The sequence below is a fragment of the Thunnus maccoyii genome, chromosome 8 (assembly GCF_910596095.1).
Source record: "Thunnus maccoyii chromosome 8, fThuMac1.1, whole genome shotgun sequence".
NCBI classification, from domain to species: domain Eukaryota; kingdom Metazoa; phylum Chordata; class Actinopteri; order Scombriformes; family Scombridae; genus Thunnus; species Thunnus maccoyii.
Window position 1 is genome coordinate 9200082 of NC_056540.1, and position 9756 is coordinate 9209837.

The window sequence follows — 9756 nt, forward strand, 5'->3', positions numbered from 1 at the left end:
TACTTCCAGAAAGCATTCATATCTGATATGTCAACTCTATGGTTAAGATATGATTACAATGAGGTATTTTTGTGGTAATGGTTAGAAGAAACTGATGCTAATTACTAATAGAAGACGGCCATGGTCACGCACTTTTTATCCCTCACAGCCTCCTCCTTAAAGGATCATTTTGGTCATATTCTTATTTTTCTTACTGTCAACAAATCCCATGAAAAGACCAAAACCAAATGAATGTATCCTGCTAACAAGTATTGCCTGTGTAGCCAAATCCTGAGATATCTTCTTTACCAGTGTTCAATTTTCAGGGGAAGTTGCTACAGGCAGGTCAATTTGTTGCTAAAAGTTGTTAAATGACGTGATGACATTAGGTGATGATGTCATTACGTAATGTCGCAATTTGCTGTAACTTCTGCCAGACAGACAGACTGTGTGGTGTGACTAAGTGCGCAACAGATAAACTGTCACTTCTCATCACTTTCAGGTCTGCGTGGTAGAAGTGTCATCCTTTGTTAAAAATGTGTTGGGAGTAGGTGATGGGAGGTGGCAGCGGGGAACTTTTCTCTGAGATCTGAGGCATACTTGGGGTGGAAGAGATGATGGTTTTGATGGAGGTATTGAAACCACCAGCAGAGGTGCGAATGGGGGCAGATATGGTGGATGAGCACACAGAGGTATGTGCTCAAGTGTAGCTCATTTGCAAGGTCTAGGCCCTCCACTGGGCCCACACTGTGGTGTGGGTCATTTTCTTCATCCCATTCCACACCTCCTTTGCATTGTTCTGCTGTATCTTGTCCTCCATTCTCCTTGTAAGATGGAGACTGAAGATGTAGTTGAAAACTCTGCAAAAGTAGTTGTTAGGATTATTTTTATCAAACCGCCTACACTGTTATTGGTGTATGACCACTTGTTCACTTGTATTTACTGGATGCATATTTGAGCCGGACCCAGCAACCCCGCTGTCTTTTCAGCAGCAGCAGCTCGAGTCCTTTCATGGAAGTGAACTGCAGCTGTTTTCTTTGGCCATGAGCTAACACACATTAATTGTGGCATTTTATTTTTATTTTTATTTAATCAGTGGTATCTTTTTGCATTGCTGGGAAGTTGTTAAGCTCCCTGGCACTGCTTTGAGTTAACTAATTTCAAAATACAGTTAAGGTTAGTCCATTTATTTTACATCCATCATGATTAATCAGATTTGTGGAGGTAAATTATAAAAAACATGGCTTGTTAAACACCATTAATACTTTAATACCTGGGTGGTCTGATTACACTAAGCTCAATTGTAATTCAAATTAATTTCAAATGTTCAATTAATTTCAAATGTTTTCTTTCTCTGTTCTGACAAAACTGGTAATACCCTGCAGACTATGATCTTTATGTAGGTCACCTTATCTTTGAGATTCACTGTTCATCAGCAGTTTGCTGGAGTGTGTCAGAGTAAAAAGGACCCTACCAGAACCACAGGAGAGAAACAAACAGCTTACAAAACATGTATAAAAACTTTGTGGTTTTCTAGCTGCTGACATTGTACACGCAAGAGAACAAAGCGCGTTGGTAGTAGATGTAGAGATTTTGTCTTCCTGGATGCTTCGGGTCAGTTACAACTGTGGTATATCTGACTGTTCAAAAACCATGAACCGCATCTACAGAGTATACAAAGTTTTATATAATAGAACAGCACTTTACTTGTTAATTTTGCAATCATAATAAAAAATTAGAGCTGTAAAGTCACTCACAGAAAGATACATTATATTCAAATGATTGTGTACTCTGTGGTTGTATATGAGGTCTGTATTTTCTCTCATGTTTCACATTTCCATTCACCAACAGACAGGTCCAGGCCTTGTTTAGATAACATCTGACATATTTCCAGCATGAATAAAACTAGTGTATTGAGTGCATGCAAACATACACGCACAAACAGATTTGATCAATTTGTGGAAAGAGGAAAAACAAGTTATATCCCCTTTCAGGAAGCTTCTCATTATTGCTGATCTGATAATTTACAGTGCACTCTGTGAATCCATATTAAGTGATGCAAGTTATTTTTCAGTGGGAGTAAAGCTGTCATCACTGATAGTAATCCGGTTGTGAGTCAAGAGGTTGTGAATCTTTAACCGGTCGTATGAAGTTATCTGTGCAATTTAGTTGTGATGGCTGTGAGTTGTAAGTGTCCACACATGATTAATTTAAGGCATCATGGGAGTATTTCATGAAATGAATGGACACAAATCACGTCATCATCATCTGAAAATACCACCTTTAATAATGTTATGTGTTTTTGTACAGCTACAGAGAGCTGTAAGCGCATTTGGAGCATCTGTGGAGATTTTATACGAAAATAAAATGCTTGTGTATTTTGTCTTGCATGATGCAACATTACATTATATGTTTGAATTATGAGACATAATTATTGTTTTGTTTTACCACTAAATTTGTATTATCAGGACCATAAACACATCCTTCTATATTTTTCTGTGAGTGGGGAGAAAATACAGTTTGCAACTTTAGTCCACTTAAAGTACGGGGTCACAATTTTTAAGTCTCTCTTAAAACAATAGCCAGGTGCCCAAATGAACGCTGAAATAGGTTTTTCTTGCCATAAACACGACTCCTGTTCACACTGACCATTAGAAGATCCCTTCATAATGCACTTACAATGTGAGTAATGGGAGTCCTTTTTGTCTTTTGTGCAAAAATGTTTATCTGAAGCTAATATGGAGCTTCAGCCATCCAAATGAGTCAAATCAAGCAGATATCTTTCAATGTTACAGTCTTTTTAGTGCCAAAGTCCCTCTTTTTGTTACCATACTTCCACCGCAGTTCAATAGGGAAACACTGTATGTGTAAACACAAAGAAGGAATTTGCTGCTAAACAGACTGTAAATGTGGCAGGTATCCACTTGATATGACTAACTCAGACTGCTAAAGTCTAATATAAGCCTCAGATAAACCTTTAAATGCATTTGTGCATGACTGTGTGGTCACACTGTATATTTTGACCCCCATCACTTACATTAAAAGCACATTTGAAGAGGATCTTTTAACAGCCAGTATGAACAGGAGGAATGATTACAGTGAGGAAAACCTCTTTCGCTGTTTATATGGGCACCTGACTGTTGTTTTGCTGGAAGACAGACTTGAAAAATTGTGAACCTGTCCTTTAAAAAAACAATATGGATGCATGTAGAGCAAATAAATATCACAAATAATAAACACCTGTAACCTAAGGAGCTTAGAAAATCTAAATTTTTGATGTCAAATTCAACCTCTACTTTTTTTATTAAATATTTTTTTATATTTGAAAAAGGAACCTGAAGGCAGCATAATGTTCATTTGTTAGGGTGATTTGGAAGTGATTTGTATGAAAAAAAAACTTAAGGTTTCCTGCATGATTATGGCCTCTTTCATTCATGCATGACTATTCATCACTATACATTACTAGACCAGCACTGTGATGCTAGTCTCCTGCCTCATGCCTAAATTGGGCATTTTGTGTCCTTCAACTCCTCCCATAATAATTTCCTGTCTTTATTCTGACCTTAAACATAATTTACTTTTCTCATTTTAGATTTGGACAGTGTTTGTGTGTGTGCTCTTGTCCATACAAGAGCACACACACAAACACACACATGCTCTGTGATACACACTTACTCAAACATTTGTCCAGTTAAACAGCATCACGTGCATGTCATGTGCACCAAATTAAAACTAAAACTAAAACCACCTGTTCCCAGTCAACCATCAGAGAAGTGTAGTGGCTAATGAATTAAGCAATGCAAATCGTAACGCCAGAGTGAGTCGATTGATTAGTCATTTTAGGAGAGACTCACATTGTTTGGCAGAGATGACAAAGGCCAGTTAAACATGGCACACCCTAGTTGCTCTGGATACAGTTGTGTGTTTCAGCCTGCCTGCTCTAAAACAACAACACATCCAAAGTTCTGCCAACAGAAGGTGTCACACCTACGCTCAAACAGGGGACATACATTATTCAGTGACTGACACCAAGCCACAGAAACATTTCCCACATTCCCTCTGGGTTCATATGGAGGTACAGACACACTACAGTAAATATTTAATATCAGTCCATCTGAAAGGTTCCCCACTAGCAGTTAAGATTTTTTTGGGTTATATAAACAAGACATCTTGAGAAGTCGCTCCCTGATACCAACTCTCACACAGAGTTCCTCCCTGATCACACAGAGTTCCTCTTTTAGCTCTGTGTTGCATGGAAATACGCACACGCACGCACACAAACACACACAAACACACGCACACACACACACACACACACACACACACACACACACACACACACACACACACACACACACACACACACACACATACACATACATAAGTTTAAAGTCAGTGATGTGTGGAACCCCCTCAGGCACAGATTATCCACCAACATGACTCAGATGCAGTCTGGCTCTTCTCCAGACCAGTCATGATGACATGAGTAGACAGTTGAGTTTAAGCAACTAACACGGAAAAAGAGAAGGGAGAAGGATCCACACCCGCATTCCTGTTTCAGCCTCTTTGAAGCTGGCATGGTTTAAAAAAAGCTATCATTTCACATCTAGTTGACACAGGACAATGACTTTCAATCTCATCTTCCTGCCAATACACAGGTGAGTCCTGTGTAAATATGATTCAATTCTCTGTTTAAAGGCAGAAATAGTATACAAGTTTAGAGATAGATAGATAGATAGATAGATAGTTAGATGGATAGATAGATAGATAGATAGATAGATAGATAGTTAGATGGATAGATAGATAGATAGATAGATAGATAGATAGATAGATAGATAGATAGATAGATAGATAGATAGATAGATACATTGATAGATTGATAGATAGTTCAATAAAAGTATCAGGAAAAGGCCTGCTATGTGTAAATATTGGATGAGTCATCTTGACATGTAGGAACACTTTTCTGTGACTGTTTGCCTTCCATGAACTGAATTATACTTATTTTCTTTAAAGATTTAAGTCTATTAAGCACCTTTATCTTTTATTTTCAAATTAAATGCATGCCACACTGATGTTTTTTCAAGGGAACATGGAGTAGATAAGGCCAGAGGAGGTTCAACCTCATTCATGTTAAGTGGCACCTGTAACACTGAAGACTTTACTGGTGGCTTGTTTGCTTGTTCGGGCCTCTGCCTACTTATATAACACTGTGAAATAGTCATAAAGAAGGAGAAAGGTGTAAAAAGGATCACATGGAAGAGATAAACCACCAGTGTGTGTGTGTGTGTGTGTGTGTGTGTGTGTGTGTGTGTGTGTATGTTTTCAAAGGGTGGAGCAGTGAAGAAACTGTCCAACAGTTAATTGTCATGTGCTTTGAGTGTCACATAGAACTAACCTCCACGTTTTGAACTCTCTACAGATTAAACCAAGTTTTACAGTCAGTCTGGCAGATAGGCTTGTGGTGCTGGCCTGGGTCAGTCACAGAGGGAGGGCTCTCAGCCTCTAGAGTATGGCTGCGGCGGTTCTTACTCATGAAGCTGATGACGGCGCTGCTGTTCCCCGACGGAGCAGGCCTCCCCCTGCTGGTGTGCTGTTTGTTCAGCCTGCGAGCCCTGTTGCTGCTCCGCTCCCCCCACATATCCACCAAGCCCTCCACTGTGCTGCTGGGCCAGCTGGCTCTCACTGACAGTCTTGTGCTGCTGCATTGGGGTCTTCGGCTTGGAGCGACACTGGTCTGTTGGTTGCTGGCGGGCCGTGAGGTTGAGATGGGCCTCATGACAGAGGGGGGATCAGTCCAGTGGAAGGAGGCGGTGAGTGTGCTATGTCAGCAGATGATTGATGGTCACCACCTGGCCTCTTTGCTCCTTCTGGGGTTGCTGGGAATGGAGGCCATGCTGGTCTCACGCTGGCCTCAGCAGACCCGCAGATTCAGGACTTCTCACAGGGCTCAGCTCAGCTGCAGCCTGGTCTGGATACTTGTGCTGCTAGAACTTGGGCTCTCACTAAACTCAAAACTCTTACAGCACCCCAGACCTCATACTAACAGCTCAACACTTCAGGACTCTCAAAGTTCCCCGCTGGGTCTGTTGCCTCCTCCCTCCATGCCAGCTTTCTCCTTCTGTCTGAGGAGGACATTATGGCTGCTGAATTTATGGCTGCATTATGCTGTCCTCTATAGCAAACCACAGAAGAGAAAGAGCTTCTTTCACTGAAAGCTTTGATTGTAAATGATCATGTGTTCAACTAAACAACAGTCCATTCCCAATTTGTATTTTAACAGAAAATGTAACAAAAAATACAAAAAATATAATTAAACTGTAAAAATTATTTACATAAAATATAATAAAAATGTATTTAAAAGAATAGTGGCCTCTGTGTTTACTTCTGTGCACATTTACTTTTGTGATAAAACTATTAAAACCATTATGTGTGACATGCTGCAACATTTTGTGATGGCACAGGTACAGGCAAGTCAAAAAGTCAGTCAGTGGACTCAGTAAATGTCAGTCACACAGCAATATCTATCTAGAGTTTACTAACACTAGTTAAAATTAGTCACTATAAACTACTGGTCATAACATGCCAAGTGAGTTCGTAGCAACTAAACCCCTGAGTTTACTGAACTGAGCAAGTGTGTGTTTTATGCTTATGAGCTACACTCTTCATTTGTAACAGAAAGGTTGTGTTATGTTTTGTTTCAAAAGTTACAAAGTGCCAACTTTAATGAAGATGCCATTCTTAGTGTAACATGTGACTTAAAATTATGAGCTACAAGCATGTCATAAAAACATAGTAAAAAGTTGAGGTATAATGAATGTGTTACAGTGGACAGATAAATATTGTTAGACATGTCTTTACGTGGGATTTGCAACCACAGGTTTCCTTGGTTTACATAAGAGAAGTGAGAATTTGTAAAGTAAACAGTGGGACATTATGATCTGCTTCATGTAAACTTGTAAATTGTTACGTGGGGGTGGAGCAGGTGAACCCAAGTGCAAACACACAGAGGCAAGGAGACAGGGACATGGTAGGACAAGGTATTTTTTAAAGCATGCCAGGGGAAACTAGCCCTGGTAACTGAGAAACTGGTGCTCGGGCTGGTAGCTCGGAAACCTGGGGTTGAGGGCTTGGACTGGAAGCTGGGAACCAGGGGCCTGTTGCACCAACAGGGCTTACACCTGGTCTTAAGCCAAGTCTGTCATAACTTGGCATTCTAAGTCCGACCTAATAGTTAATCTAGACTTAAGCCCTCTTCTCACTAATATCGGGCATAAACCTTATGCCTAGTCAGGAGCAGGCATTAAGTCAAAATGTAGGCCATTTCTATATGAACAACTTCAAACAACACTCCTTGTAACACTGATCAACATTGTAACAACAATAGTGTGTCTCGTATATATCGCCTTTACAATGAGCAGGCTTTTAGACAGCAGAGAGTTATTTGGGACAGAAGCAATTTACTGGAAATACACAATGATGAGAAGCTGATCAAGAGATTTCGATCTTGTAGGAGGGATCTATTTGAACTTATTGAAGAGCTGTCACCGGAAATGCACTTGTCACCCGCATTGCAGCTGCTAACAATTTTTTTTCACCTTGAACAGAAACTATAATTAGCCTATTTCTTCAGTTACACCCATTTAAACTTCAGTAATGGCCTTTGTGCTGTCTTTATGCTGAATTAGTCATTTCATACCTAAAACTGTCTGCAAATTTATGCTGAATTACTAAACAAATGTGTAAACCTTTTTCCTTTTAAATCATCACCTCATGTTAATTCTAAATATGAAAGAATGAAATTGCCTTTTCGTTTTCTCTGATCTTCCATAACGTTGCCACAAATTAGAAATGATTAGCTACAAATCAGCAAGGCAGCAGGAGATTGTTAACATTGTATCCTAGCAACGCACGCTGCTAGGCAATAGTCATAGTTGTGTGAGCATTCAAATAGACATGCATGGCTAAGACTGGGCCTAGTTAAGACTATGCTCAAGGTCCTGTTTACACCTGGTATTAACATCCGTCTCCACATGCGTCTTAAGTGACCACTTGTGATCGGATCTCACTTCCCCGCTCTAAATGCAAATAAACACGGACATCATTTTCGCTCACAAAGACCAAATTTGTTTGAGAGAGAGAGAGAGAGAGAGAGAGAGAGAGAGAGAGAGAGAGAGAATTGAGTTGAGTTGAGAGAGAGTTGAACAAAGATCAGAGTCCCCTCTGCCAGCTGCTGCTGAAGCTCTGCCCACACACACCAAAAACAATCTGACCCAACCAAATCATCTCAAAACAAAAAGAAAATTATATTGAATATTGGAACGAAACCATATAATCACAAAGTAAATTAGAATTGTATTTGACCCTAAACAGAGATTACATGGTGGAAGAGTACCTGACCACCGTGACTGATAGAGAACTGAGAAAAACGCTGACAATGTACAGACTGAGTGGTCACAGCCTGGCCATAGAAACAGGCCGTCACAGGCAGAACAGGCTCCCCAGGAAGGCCAGGGTGTGTTCACTTTGTCATAAAGGAGAAGTTGAGACAGAATCTCACTTCCTACTATACTGTGACAGATATAAAGATATAAAGATCTTCAGAAACTGTCCTATCTATGTGGGGAGAAAAGTCAATGTGCAGTAATAGCTGCAAAATATATTGAGTCTTGTCATAATCTAAGAGAAATCAGCTCTGTAGTAAATGTTTCTGTGTGATTACATCTGTAAAAATGCCTTTTATTATATTGTATTCCATATTATTGTTTATATTTACACATTAGTATAATTATTAATCATCTGTCAATGTTTATAAATTTCTGTACTGCTTTGGCAATGTAGATTTCTGATCTGTCATGCCAATAAAGCTTATTTGAATTGAATTAAATTGAATTGAATTGAGAGAGAGAGAGAGAGAGAGAGAGAGAGAGAGAGAGAGAGAGAGAGAGAGAGAGAGAGAGAGAGAGAGAGAGAGAGAAAGAGAGAACTTTTTCAGAAAAGATCCAGACTACAGAGAAACACCAGCTTCACAATTGGAAACAACCCTGTCGAACAAACAAATCATTACACATATTTATGGCTTTCTATGCCATCAAGAGATCAATAAACACTGAACTACCGATTAGAACTTGGCTCAAAATATTCAAATGACCATATTGACAGTCCTTCAATATGGTCCAGGACGATTGCATTTACATTGCTAAATGAATGTGGTCACATGCGGCCCAGACCACCTCCGAATGTGGTCTGAGTGATCGGATCTCAATCTGTCCTCAATGCGTCTTGGGTGCGTTTACACCTGTATTTAGAGCTGTCCACTTGTGATCGGATCACCCGAGGCCTGAGTTTGGTTGGTGCAACTGATGTAAAGTTCATTCTTAAGACTGGTCTTAACAAAGACTGACTTAGCAGATAGGACCAGAGTTAGTAAAGACCAGTTGATGCAACCCATCCCAGAATCTGTGGAAGCTGGGCAGAGCATGGGTTCAAGGCAGGGACGCGGGGCTGACGAGATGAGGGACAGGAGCCAGGAACCGGAGACAGAGCAAACGGGACTGCAGGGAACAGGAGACAGGGACGGAAGCAGAGCAGATGGGACTGCAGGGAACAGGGGAAACAGCATCAGAAGAGGATACAGGCCACACCAAAAACACTCAGGATGAATACAGGCAACAGTCTGGCCGTGAGGCTCTGGCAGGGCTGAGTATAAGCAGAGGTCTTGATTATGGAATGGGTCGGAGCCAGAGGGGCTCTCATTCTGACTCCAGTACACCTGTCTCC